Source organism: Schistocerca americana, chromosome 1 (assembly GCF_021461395.2).
Source record: "Schistocerca americana isolate TAMUIC-IGC-003095 chromosome 1, iqSchAmer2.1, whole genome shotgun sequence".
Taxonomy (NCBI): Eukaryota; Metazoa; Arthropoda; class Insecta; order Orthoptera; family Acrididae; genus Schistocerca; species Schistocerca americana.
The window spans coordinates 267,603,588-267,618,037 of NC_060119.1; the positions used below are offsets into that span (position 1 = coordinate 267,603,588).

Here is a 14,450-nt window from a genome sequence, read left to right on the forward strand (position 1 = left end):
TCAGTACGCTGGTCACCAGACTCATCCTAAAAGCTCCTGTCACTAGTCGAACTCTGCAGTGGAACACTGGGTCAAGTAGATGCAATGCTGAGGGTGCCGCCAAACCAAAAGCCACACTCCCATAAGCAAGGTGGGATTGAACAAGGGCTCTGTAGAGCTGCAGCAGCGTAGAGTGATCTGCTCCCCAGTTGGTGTTGCTCAGGCAGCGGAGGCCCCGGAGGGCATTGAGGTGCTGCCGCTTAAGCTGAGGAAGATGAGAAAGCCAAATCAATCAAGCACTGAAAACCAGTCCTAAGAATCGATATATCTCCAGTACCGTGAGTGGATCATCATTAAGGTAAAATTCTGGTCTCGGATGAGGAGTACGATGCCGATGGAAGTACATGACACACGACTTTGCGGCTGAAATCTGGAAGCCATGGCTGCACCTTGTGAATGGCTCCCTGTAGACGCCACATCAACACTACTACTGGAGGAACAGTACGAAATGCAGAAGCCATCTGCATACAGAGAAGGTGAGACCGACGGCCCTACAGCAGCTGCTAGACCGTTTACGGTCACTAAAAATAGAGAAACACTCAATACAGAGCCCTATGGGACTCCATTCTCCTGGATATGGAGGGAACTATGGGAGGCACCAACTTGGACACAGAAATTATGGAGCAACAGGAAGTTTTGGATTAAAATCAGGAGTGGGCCCCGAAGACCCCACTCATATAAAGTGGCAAGCATATGATGTCGCCAGGTTGTGTCATACACTTTCTGTACATCAAAGAAGAAGGCAACCAGGTGTTGGTGCCTGGAAAAGGCAGTCTGGATGGCAGACTCAAGGCACACAACATTATCAGTGGTAGAGCGACCTTGCTGGAGGCAACCCTGGCATGGAGCACAAAGCAGCTGTAAAGCTAACAGTTACCGTAGCTCAGCCAGGTGGTGGAAAAAACCATTGCAATTCCACTGGAGGATGATGTTATTGTGAGACTGGGAAGGCATGAAACACTCAACGAGGCAGTCTACGCCTCAGGGTCACCTGCTGCCACCGACTGAGTACCTGTGTGATCAACATACTTTGTGTCCGAGGTCCAAGTGAGATCTAGGTCCTCGGTGGACTCCAGAATCTCCACTTCACACTCAGACACAGAGCTTGTATATAGCAGTGGAGTGGGTGCCACTGTAGTGCGTTGGTTCTTGGGGGTCTTTTTCTTTTTGGTTTCTCTTTCTGCTCCTTGGGTTTTTCCGGCTGGGAGGGCTTCACTGATTCAGTCTCAGGGACTGAGGAGGACTGTGAAGCCCTACGACCTACTACCTGTGGGTGCTTCAGCCACTGGCGGGTGTCCGCTTTACCACTGATAGGAACCTGGGAAGGGAGTGTCCCTAGGGAACCCTTCCTAGTGAGAGGAGCTGAAGAAGACTTACGCTTCTCTGGCTGAGAACGTGGGACTGATGTCCCTGATGGTTTGGGAGGGTGTTGCTCCCAAAGTAGGTGGTGCAGGAACAACAGGGAGGGAAGTGCCCACCAGAGCCGACTGGAATTGGCGGAACTGATGGGGCAATAACTGTTCTCATAGCAGTGGCGTAAGAAGATGTCATAGGCACAGGATGTAGGTGTTCAAACTTCCTCTTAGCCTCAGTGTAGGTTAGTCGGTCCAGGGTCTTGTATTCCATGATTTTCCGTTCTTTCTGGAGAATCCTGCAGTTCAGTGAGCAAGGTGAAAGGTGCTCTCCACAGTTGACACAGATGGAAGGCACTGGAAGTGCAGTAGGAAGACATATGCCTGAACTTCCAGCATTTAAAAGCAGCGCATCAGGGGAGGGATATATGGCTTGACAACACAGCGGTAGATCATCACCCTCGAAGGTCAAGATGAAGGCACCGGTGGCAACCTGATTATCATTCGGACCCCTATGGACAAGAAGGGGGAAATGAACACCTCACCACTCTAAATTGGCATGCAGCTCGTCATCAGACTGCAAAAGAGGGTCCTGTGGAATATAATACCCTGGACCATATTTAAGCTCTTATGGGGCGTGACAGTAAAAGAAACATCGTCCAGCTTGTCACAAGCAAGTAATGCCCGTGACTGGGCAGAGGATGCTGTTTTTATCAAGACTGACCCTGATCGCATTTTGGACAATCCCTCCACCTCCCCAAACTTGTCCTCTAAATGCTCTACAGAAAGCTGAGGCTTCATCAACACAAAGGATTCCCCATCAGCTCTCGTACATACTAGGTGCCGGGATGAATATGGTTCACTGCCATCCTTAGCCTGGCATTCCTCCCATGGAGTAGCCAGGGAGGGGAACGATTTGGGGTCATACTTCTATGCATTGAATTGAGTCCTTGAACGCTCAGCAACTGCTGGCGGTTGACTACCAGTAAGAGATGACGTACTACAGTTCGTAGCGTATCATCCACCCTGATGCCACCCACTCTGACCAGGGGCCCTCCCCACAGGCACCACCCAACCGCAGCAAAGGCCATCTGGCAGGATGGGAGTCCTGATTCCCCAGGGTGACGGACATCTACTCCTTGGTATACATGGGGAGTTAATGGTGCAGGCATTAACAGAGCAACCCCTGTGTGGTCAGGGGGCTCCAACTAACAGGGTACACGGTGGCCCCACCACAATGGACTGGCTACCATGCTGGATATCAGGTGCAAACAAGTAAACAAGTCCATTATCACTGTCAACGCAGAAAACGATACTGCACAGTGGAAGGAGGAAAATGCACCCAGAAGGGTGATCTTGCCAACCAGTCCGAGAATGAGTGGAAGTGCAGATCCATGTCGACGAAGGATGCTAAACGTCTCAGCGCACAATGGACACGATGCACCATTTAAGGTGCCCTTCCCCAATTGGCTCACTCTTCAGGAAAATTAAGAAGAATGGTGGTCAAACCCCACAGGGGACCATAACATAAAGGCCAAAATATATGAGACTCCTTTAAGTCGCATCTTATGATAGGCAGGAATACCTCGGGCCTATTCTAATACCCGAACCTGCAGAGGCGGTGTGCAGTGACAAAGAGTCAGTAAGGGCTGCAAATAAATTTTTGGGAGATAGGGAATATTCTCTGTCCTATCAAGGCAAGCCATCAGAACTGAAATCCTGGTGGCGGCACACAAATACTCGTATGCTGTTACACATGGAGTCTCTCGCAAATGATGTCTCAGATGTTACCAAAATTAATTCATAGTTTCCTTAACAACTTTCTCGCTGAAAGTTCCAAAGAACACAAATTTGTCAGTGACAACACTTTTCAATACATAAGTGTATTTCACACGTCTTACAGTGTTTTATTTTTTATCTTGGAATACTTTTACATTTTCATTATATAATAGGTATAATAATCATCTACAAACTTTAAAAATGTTCATATATTATTTTCAGTCCAAATATGTCAGTAGCTCTGTTTCCCCACAAGTTGAAATAAAATAATATTTTTCTTCAAAATTCTTGTAACTTTTAGTTTTTATTCTTTTTCTTAGCTGCTTGCAAGAATTTTCTGTTGGAAAGTACTTCATCATATTCTAGACTAAAAATAGATATGTCTCGTATTTTTTTGGACAAGAAATAGATTTGTCTCACATTTTTTCAGGAGTTTTACAAACAGCTGAAATTACCACTAACTGGCAATGCTGTAGAACAGTGAGATGACCTTGAGGTCCCTATTTTCATGATGGACCTAATAGTGCAAAGAGCTGCATCAAACCAGTCTTTGGACTGAAGTCCACAACAAAAACCAAGGATAACAAATAATGATTTTCAAGCATTTAATAATATACTAACTTTCATAGTAAATTGTTTAGAGAGAAGCACAAATTTTATGATGATTAATTTTGTCCTAAGTCTGTGTACAATATGAAGGTCAACATTTTATAGGATATTAGTGATCTCGATTTTAGCATAGTATACAGTTTTAAATATTACAAAGCTGTTCAGAAAACAAAGACAAGATGTTTCATTTCCCATTTATGACAGAATTTAGACAAAGTAATCTAAATTTCATTCATACTACACAGCTCTCAATAAAAATAAGCACAAGAAGACTGACGAATGCTCATATTTTAATAAAACTCATAAACAAACTCCAAGTGACATTGTTCTAAATTAAGTTTAAAAGTTATACACAGTAAAAGAAAACAGGAACTAATCTGGCAGCAAACAGCAGTAATGTGCATTCTAGCTAACGGAAATTCTATTCTAGGAAGTTCATGAGAATAAACGAAGAACGTAAACAAGTAATCAACACACTGAAAAAACACCAAACATTGACCTAGCCGTCACTTGTGTGCCGTATATATGTAATGGATTTTTTCCTCCACAGAGGTCTGTCTGCTTGTACCAAACAACACTAATTCGCTCCTAAGAAACCATAACAATTATTGAAATGATATGGCTCAGTATTTCTTTGAAGACTCCATGGTACTGAGTCACTAACACAATAGTCTCCTGTACTTTGGTAACATACGTTATGTCTAATATCACATAAGGCATGCACTTTGTGAATTATTCAGGACTGAACCCAACCATTTCTGACTTGCAGATGGTAAGTCATGTATTATGCTCTGAGTGGTCCTTAATATGAGGATCCCTGCCATCATCAGACAGGTGCCAGAAAAACTAATACGAAGTCTATAAAATGTAAGTACCACTTTGCTTCATTTCCCAGTTGTTTCACTTTCTGATGCTGCAATGATACAATTTATTCATGTTACAACTGACCTGAAAGTGATACCATACCTAAAGAATACAAAATCCAGGTAAATCTATAGATTTCCTTTCTCATTACTCCACTGCCAGAGGTCATTGTTGACACTCTGCACTGCCAACTGTTTCTAGTGATCAGTTATAATCACAAGATGGCTAAGATTTTGAAACAAAATTCAGAGTATGACGAGAGAGCCATGACTGCCGAAGGCATTCGCACTGGGGGGCTAAGCTGCAGATGCAATTTGCTTCTTTAAATATAAAAAATCGACAGTTTATGAAGTTGTGAAGAAGTATTGAGCTTCAGAAAAGTCAAACAGAGATTCGACTGCACCACTGAGGAAGCATCACTTGCTAGATGTCATGAAGACCACTGAAGTCACTGAAAGAGCTCAAGTGCTGATTTTGGAGAATTCAAGGCATTCGTTCTCAGTATGAGCTGCAAATCTACATAGTCTGTATATGGTAGCAAACACAGTTTTGCATAATTTTATACATAATTACAAAAAGTATCTGGCCAAATCAGCACATAGGTGTACAATGGCATTCTTACCACAGGTGGTGGTAGTGGTAGTGGTAGTGGTGGTAGTAGCAGTAGTAGTAGTAGTAGTAGTAGTAGTTGTTGTTGTTGTTGTTATAGCCGTAGTCGTAGTAGCACTCAGTAAAGCCCATCCCAATGTTGTGGGTTCCCCAGGTTGGAAGTTTAAGGCCTCGCAAGGTCTTAAAATAAAACATGCAATGGGAGTAACGAAGTTTCTGAGCAGTGCCTGTACATGGCATGTGACATTGCACTTCTGGCAGGGGACGCATTTCTTGGTCCATGGCAAACAGTCTTTTTGTATGTCAGACCATATAAAATATTCTGGTATTGTAGGGTGGATACCTGGATGACTTAGTCCATGCAAGGACAGCAGCGAAGTGATGTAGGTACATATGGCTACATCCAGCCTGTGGCTTAAGTCGCAATACATTGTTGCACTGATACCTGGCAGTGGCACATGCCGCAATTGGAGGCCTAATGTTCAAGGCAGCAGGTCCTTCAGTTCTGTGTCCTTCTGTGACACTGCCATCTCATTTCAATATATTGCTTGAGATTTGGCACAGACTCTGAACAGAGTGTAAATACACACATTTTCAATGTCACTGATGAATCAAATGTCAAGTCAAGAACTAGGCAATGAAATTGAGGGCATTAAGTTGAAATGGCACATAGCTGATCTAGGGCTGGGAAAGTGCGAACACATCAGTGGGCCAATAGTCAGTATACATTGTGAAGATGTGGCCTTCAACAGGGTGTATACAACGACAAGGAAAAGAAATTCCCAGATTTTTCCCGGATGTCCCAATTAAAAAATATAGTTTTTCTGGAGCGAAAACACACTTTCTCCATGTTAAGTGACAGTATACATTCCCTCAAAACTGTAAAACTTATCAGTCCTTTGAAAGATTAACGTTCTATACACTAGTCTAGAACTTTCCAGCACTTTAACAAATGGAATCCAGAGAAAAAAGTTTTGGAAAGCTCTTTGATGTGTGGCAATATGTACGCTGCATATCTTCGTATTATGAAAGTAAAAATCAGAATTCCACCAAACACAGCACTCTAGTTTCTGAAGCATTGAAATAGGGATTGCGATGCACTTTTCTAAGCCAATCATTGCTCATGTCACGTGATCTTGACAGCTGATGACTACAGATATTCAGAGGCAGTGCCAACATCACTATTAAGTAGCGTGAAAACGCAAATAGGAAAAGTTAATGGTTTGAATTAATATGTATAGTGTAGCTATAAGAAAAGCTAAGCTTTCGCATATAATCTTGGTCTCGAAGATTCATAAGCTATAAGAGAAGCTAAGCTTTCACATGTAATATTGGTCTTTTTTGTGTGTGTTACACTTTAAGATATATCACCTATGTGTTCCAGTAAAATTTAAAATAATGACCTAAATGTCTGGTCTTCTCGGCCCAAAATTCTTCTAAGTGTCTGGTCCTCAAAGCGTTAAGTTTGAAATGAGAGTCAAGCAGCCTGTGATTTAAGAAATTCTCACAACACGAAACATAGTTCATCTTGTGTAAAAGGTAATTTACTTTGAAAGTAGTGCTTTTCAAACAACCACTCACAATATTTTCCTGAGTGCGGGTGGGAATAGGTTTGTTTCAACAGTTGCCAGAAAGCGCCAAAAAGCAGGCATGTGTGCAGCTACGATGACATAGGAAGCCCGTATATTTATACGCATAAAGCATTAAGATATCTTACATTACACCATAAAAGAAACAGGACACCAGAGGATACTCCAAGAGCATTGGAATTTTGTAAACCATACTAAAACACATAATTTGGCTTGAAGTGCACATTCGTATGACCAGATTCACAATGAAGTAGGCCCCAACCTGATATTAAGCTTTTTAATTTGGTTTTCAGAAAGTAAATTTTCTTTGAGTACCAGTACTGTACTACCTCATGTTTGGTTCTTTATTATGGCTTACTGACATGTGTGACAGAAGATGAAAACATACACTTGAAATTCAGTGAACATTTGGAACTAGCCAATACTGTGGAATGAAACACTTTGTTTTAAATAATTGACTGCCTCAGTGGAAAATATTAATAAAGGCCAAATTTCCTTATCAAACTGACAAAAATAGTTTCATTGTTCTGCAAGCCAACTGATGCTTGACTGCCAAAAATGTGGAAATAAAATAAAATCAGAAAACAAACTAATAATATGTTTTAGCCTTCCATAATTATGTGATCGTATTTTAATTCACCTGATAGCTCCCAGCCACTGTTTTCATTTAACGTGGGAACTGTAAATGAAGAGGAAACAGCAAAATCACTAAATGTAAATATGGGTCACATGGAGACTATCCCCCCAAGCCACAAACACACTGATTGCTTTGCACGTGTGCGAATCTGGCAGCTTGGGCGCGTCAGAAATTTTTTTCTGATTAGCATCTCACTGCTTGCTGCTACTGCTGATACAACTAACACCACACTTCAAGTACCCAGAAGCGATAGAGGGTACTGCTCATATGCAACTCAACTGCGCATGTGTGAGCTCAATGGCAACTGTTCAATTGAAACTAACGTAAACAGTTGTGACATCACATTCATCAGCGGCGGGATTTCAACAAGAAAGATTATATGTAAAAGCTAGAAGGTATTGCACCAGGTAGTGATTAAGAATTGCAAAATTATTCGGTGTTCTATAATTACTGCACAGCTGGCAGCCAACTAGCTTCTTTGGCATCAAGTGCAGTAGTGATGCCCATATGCTTTCTGATGGCCGTGCTGTGCCTGCCTGAAATGTTGCATCAAATTCTACCATGGCAAATCACATTTTGTTGGGATGCTGCAGTGGGGGGAAGAAAGGAGAGCTAACTGTGGCAGATACAGGGCACACCGTTGTGTGGTGTGGGAGATGCAGCACATTCACTGTATGTGTGATTGACGGTGGAAGAGTGGACACAGTCTTGTAACAAAATGCAGTCAGATCACTACACACTGAATTTGCTGGCCCATCATTCCCATTGCATTTGTTCAGTCTAGAACACAACTATGCCACACATCAAGTGCGAGGTCATAGAAAAACAGAGAAATACGGCCTATAATTCGGCAAGTTAAATTGGTGACAATAAAGGGCCCTCAGGAGCTCTCCACAAGTGTAGGTTTAGATTTAATGTTGCCCAGCCATGAGTTGCTGTGAGGAAATCATTTGTGTTATATGTCTGGCATCCAACAGCAAGGTCAATACCCTACAATGTCTGCTACCAATGACTCTGCTGGTGGCCTGTTAGGGGCACCAGCAAGCCATCAAATGGAGCTGGCCACTGACATGAAGCCAGAGATAAAACCCAGTCACCAGGCCACTTAATACACTTAGAATCATGCTGTGTTAAAGTCTCTATCTTGCTTAGACTGTACTTCCATAACCTGGCTGTTTATTGGACTTCTGTTGAATCAAGTTAGATTGTTGCTCCATGGATATTGATGTAGTGGCCAGACCCTGGACTATTTGGATTATTCTCTTTGTGTATTCTACAAATTACAATAACCAATGCAGACTGGAATCATGAAGCAATAAGAGTGTATCCATATTTTCTGTGTAATAAAGAGTGTCACACAGTACTACAGGTGTAATATAGGTGACAAGGACTCGAATTCAGTGTGAGTATGAGGATGGCTGCAATGCCTGCAACTTCAAATGTGACAGCAGACCCAACAATAAGAACAACAAAAGCAACAATTGTGACAATAAATAAAACTGTAGGCACAACAACGAGAACAAATACATGCCCCACTCAGTGCCCTGACAGGGAAACACACTGTGCACATTATTGCAAACAAGGACAGGGGTTGCAGGTTTGCAAAAGCAGCACCACATTGCACCCACAATGCAGCAACAGTGTAAACATGTTACAGCCACAGTTGCAGTATTTGACTGTCCACTAACGGTCAACAACAAACAAGTAAAATTTTCTGTTGACATTGGTTCCGTTTCTGTTATAAATGAAGGATGCCTAGGCTCTAATGGGTCTGCCATCTCTTCAGCATAGATCAAAAAGAGTACAATCTACAGCAAACACTGCATACTCATGCACAGTAAAAGAACAATGCTGGTGTTACACAAGAAAGTCAGCTATCCAATTAAATTCTTAGTTGTGCCATCTGTCAGGCACAAAATATTTTTGGGATGGACACTTTTTTATCTTTTAGTTTTAAAACAGTAGATGACATCAACAGTGTTTCATTCAATGACCTTGAATCACTATGCACTCAATTTTCAGACCTATCTCCAGCAGGCTTAGAAGGTGCAAATAATTATGGAGCTCACATTCTGCTAAAGTCTTCTGTGGCATCTCATTATTTTAGAGAGCTATGCCAGCAGCAGTAGCATTGTGAGATGACATTAAATCCTAATTATATCGTCTGTTGCAACAAGACCTCCTCACAACTATCACATCCTGTCAATGGAAAATACTACTGATAGTATTATGAAAACTAAATAGCTCCCTATATACTTGTGGTGACTTTAAATCAACTATAAATGCACTATAACAGATTGACATCTACTCCAGTCATAGGTAAGAAGAGTTCATGTCATGGCTATCCGGTGAGCTGTACTTATCTAAAACTGATCTATCCAAGGCTTATATACAATTACTGCTCTGTACAGGTATATCAGACTGATTTTCAGAACTTCTAGTGTAACAGTGATTTTCCACCTTTTCCTGGAAAAGTCAATTCAAAAGATTGAATGAAATTACATAACCATTAAAGTTGGATAGAAGTTTGCTTTTATTTAAATGACAACCAGTTTAGGACTTTACTCCATTACAAAGCAACTCATATAAGTGCTACCATTATGCATGTATACAGGCCCCATTGCTTGTGTGAGTGGCTAAGTGTAAGGTAATATTTGCACACGACACTCCAGTGCTGTCTTCCCCTCACCCCCCACCCCCATCCCGCACATCCAAAATTGAACTGTCATATGCAAATAGTACCTTGCACTAACCCACTCACACAGGCAATGTGGCAAGCACACAGACATTGTGGTAGCATTAGGATGGCTTGATAATGGACTAAGATCAGAAGTTGGTCATCATTTAAATAAAAACAAACTTCTGTGCAACTTTGACAATTTCATAATTTCACTGAATTGTAGCAAGTTGCTGCCTAATGCCATCCAGTGTGCTGGCAGTGAGTCAAAAGACTCTGAGCATAGTCAGTTACCTGGATGATATTTTAATAAGTGGTGCTACAAAATCTTGTTAACTCAAAACTACTATTTCACACAATACAACAAAATGGACTATAGTGTGAATTCTTTCAAGATCAAGTCATACAGGACATTAATCAACTTAACATACATGGAAGCCATAGAAGAAACCCAAGTGCTTATGAACTTCACAGATCATCAGTCATTTCTCAGCAAAATAAATTATTATGTGATCTATAGATCTGATGGAATTAAATTTTCTTTGAGACATATAGGTCTCAACTTTATCTACGATAATGATAAAAGCTGAAGAAATCTATCATCTTATTATGCTAAATTTATTATGCTAAATTTATACCAAATGCTGCCGAGATCACCGGACTCTACACAAGAAAGTTGGAAAACATGAATTGTCAGTCTCAACATTACCTACAGTCTGGCAGCCTATGACCCATTACAATGCCTTATCATGGGCATTGATGCATCTAACATGGCACCAGGGCCATTCTTTTACACAAAAGTAATGATGTTTACGGAAAACCTATCACATACACTTCTAAAACACTCACTTCGGCCGACATAAATTACTTACAAATCAGAAAAGAAGCACTGGCTATTATATTTGGCACCTAAAATTTCTGACCATTTCTTTACGGCACCGAACTTCACCTATAACAGAACATTAACTTCATTTCCTTATTCAGTCCTAAGAACTGCCTTCCAGAAAAAATACACAATGACTAAAATGCTGGGCCCTCTTCCTCATGAACAACATTTACTCAATTCACTATGGGCAGATAGCACAACATGCTACTGCTGATGCTCTATCTACACTACCCAAAGAATCATGGGCCACACCAGACTCTTGTGAAACACTGTGCTTTGGAACAGATGACATCTTACACGACCACCTACAAGAGTCCTAATACACCTTCTGTAACTGCACAGGATAGCTGAGGACCTTTTTGTTAAACAAGTTATGAAATATGTTTGTCACAGTTGGTCAGAATGTCTCCCATGCCATTCCCTTCCGGAACTCTGCAAATATTTTCACCAGGATCCAGGTGGTACAACATATACAACAGTGACTGTTGTGTGATCAACCTCTGCCACTGTATCACAATGTCATAAACTTCCCACACCCTGACCACGGGGGATGGCATGCATGAAGGTGCTCACAAAGCAGCACACCTTTTGGCCTGGCATCACACAGAACATGAAGAGGACAGCCTGCAGTTCCAGGACTGATCATGGCATAGCATTCAGGTGGACTTAACCAGTCCCTTCTTTGGAAAGATGTGACTCGTAGTCATAGACTCATTTTGTAAGTGAAGATCGTGTCTGAAAAAACAGACACCATTGGTGATCTTGCAGCTCTCGAAGAATGAAATTACAGTGAAATCCAGACCTTTGTAGCTGCTTACAGGCGTTGGTAAATATCAATGGGGACAGTTGAAAATGTGTGCCCCAAGAGGGATTCAAATCCAGGATCTCCTGCTTACATGTGGGTCTCATGGGAAGCTTGGCAGAGAGAAGTCCCTGTAGTCACACTGTCCTCTGTGCCTTCGATGACTCAGTCAGATAGAGCATCTGCCATAAAAGCAGGAGATCCCGGGTTCGAGTCCCGTTTAGGGCACACATTTTCACTGCCCCTGTTGATATTTATAAATGCCTGGAAGCAGCTACAAAGGCCTGGATTTCACTGTAATTTCATTTTCTAAGTTTTCTTACACAGCTTGAATGTCATATAACACAGCAAGGGAGACAATAAGCATCTTGCAGAAAATATTAGCCATTGAAGAAATGCCAGTTACAATATTCTGGACAATGCCCTACAAATTTCATCTGGTATGTTTCAGGATTTCTGCTCTCGGAGAAGCATAAGGCACCTGACAACAGCACTATTCCACCCAGCCTCCAATGGCGGAGCCTATTGGTTCATCTACACCTTGTAAGGTGCAGATATGGAATATGCTGTCAGTTGCACCAAAGACCAAGGTCCTGACCCAGTTCTTGGCCTCCTACAGGACCACACAGACAAAAGGGGTCACACTTCAGCAGAACTGCCACACAGCTGCCAACACCGGACCCCCTGGGACCATCTGAGGGCTACAATATACCCATGGTAGCCCAACCATCGACCCTGATAGCCTCATAAGTTCGGACACGCACTTTAAGGCAGATCCCAGGATGGATACCAGCTACCTAGGGACAAAAAATATCCAGTGGTTGCCCGTGGAGCCATGTTCATACGATACTCCAACCAGCTTGGCGGCTTCCATCTCAAGACAACCAACACCACCCCCCATGCCAGCTCAGTACTATTTCAAGCTCACACCTCTGCTTACTGTACAATGATCACAATATCGACATGGACACTTCCGCCCATGCACCTGTTAATGCGATGAGGGAAGCTTATTTTTGTTATCACACAGTGACATTGACACCCTGTGATATCCACTATTAATGACAACTAAACATGCCACTGGGCCTCTGCCGAATATTTCGAACCATGCTGTGCTTAAGTCTCTACCTTCCTTACACCATACTTTTGTGACCTGGCTGTTTACTGGACTTCGACCGGACTACGTTGGATTTCTGTTTCATGGATTATTGATGGACTGGATGGACCCTAGACTATCTGGATTATTTTCTTGGTGGGTTGTATAATGTACAGTGACCAGCATGGACTGGAACTTGAACTACCTAGTGATTTCCATGTATCCATATGTTCTGTGTAATAAAGAATGTGTTGCAAGTTAACGGTTTGCTACCATGTAATTAAAACTGCTGCAATGTCACTGGTATGAGAGTGTCCCTGACAATACACATACATCTGAACTAGTGTAAACTAGAAACTGCAGCTTAGCTGACAAATAAGGAACATCCTAACTCACATGTTACCTAACACCAAGCAAGGCATCTTCCAGTACACGACATAACTTGTTCTTAAAAAATAAAACATAAGAAATGCATGGTTTGACATATTGTAACTATCTAAAATCAAATTTATGTGTAAATTGTTGCTTACTAATCTTTACCTACATGCTATTGTCCCATTATTGTACCATGACTGATGGAGAAGGTGTGGATGTAGATCTACACCTACATGCACACTCTGTAAGCCACCATATGTTGCACTGCGGAGGGCTTCTTGGACCATTATTTGTCTTTCCTTTTTCTGTTCCACTCACAAATGGAGCAAGGAAAACAACGAGTGTCAACAAGATGTATGCTGGGGGCCAGTAGTATCATTCCGCAGTCTATCACATCTGCCATTTCTCTTATCTGTTTCAATAATGTTCTGCAAAAAGAGTAGTTTCTTCCTTCTAGGGATTCCCATTTAAGTTCATGGAGCATTTCCTTATTACTCCCATGTTCACCGAACCAACCAGTAATAGATATGGCAGCATGCCTTTGAATTATTTCAATATTTTCCTTTAATCCAACATGGTGGGGATCCCACACACTCAAGGGGTACTCAAGAATAGGTAGCATAAGTGTTCTGTATGCAGTGTCCTTTATAGATGAACTACTCTTTCATAAATTCTCCCAATAAATGGAAGTCGACCCTTTGCCTTCTCTACAGCCAATCATATGTTCTCATCCCATTTCCTATTGGTTTGCAAAGTTACATCTACACATTTAATCAATGTGACTTTATAAAGCAGCACACCACTAATTCTGTATTCAAATATTACAAGATTGTTTTCCTACTCCTCTGCATAAACTTACATGTTTCCACATTTACAGCACATTGCTATTCATCACACCAAATAGAGATCTTATCCAAGTCATCTTGTATCCTCCTACATTCAATGACCACAGTTTCCCATACACTACAGCACCATCAGCACACACTCACAGATTATTGTTCACACTACCCATAAGATCAATTATGTGTATAGAGGACAAGAGTGGTACTATCACACTTCTTAGGGCACTCCAGTTCCCTGATAAGTGCCAGTTTTTCCTGTTCTGTATGAATCAATCATTGCTTCCAATTTCTGGGAGG

The 14,450-nt window shown here is 41.7% G+C and overlaps 1 protein-coding gene across 2 annotated transcripts in view; it reads right to left on the reverse strand.

The window, feature by feature from the left end:
- The window catches only part of LOC124582178 (alpha-mannosidase 2), a 199,248-nt gene that overhangs the window by 33,866 nt on the left and 150,932 nt on the right, over positions 1 to 14,450 (reverse strand). The gene's annotated exons all lie outside the window — the stretch shown is intronic.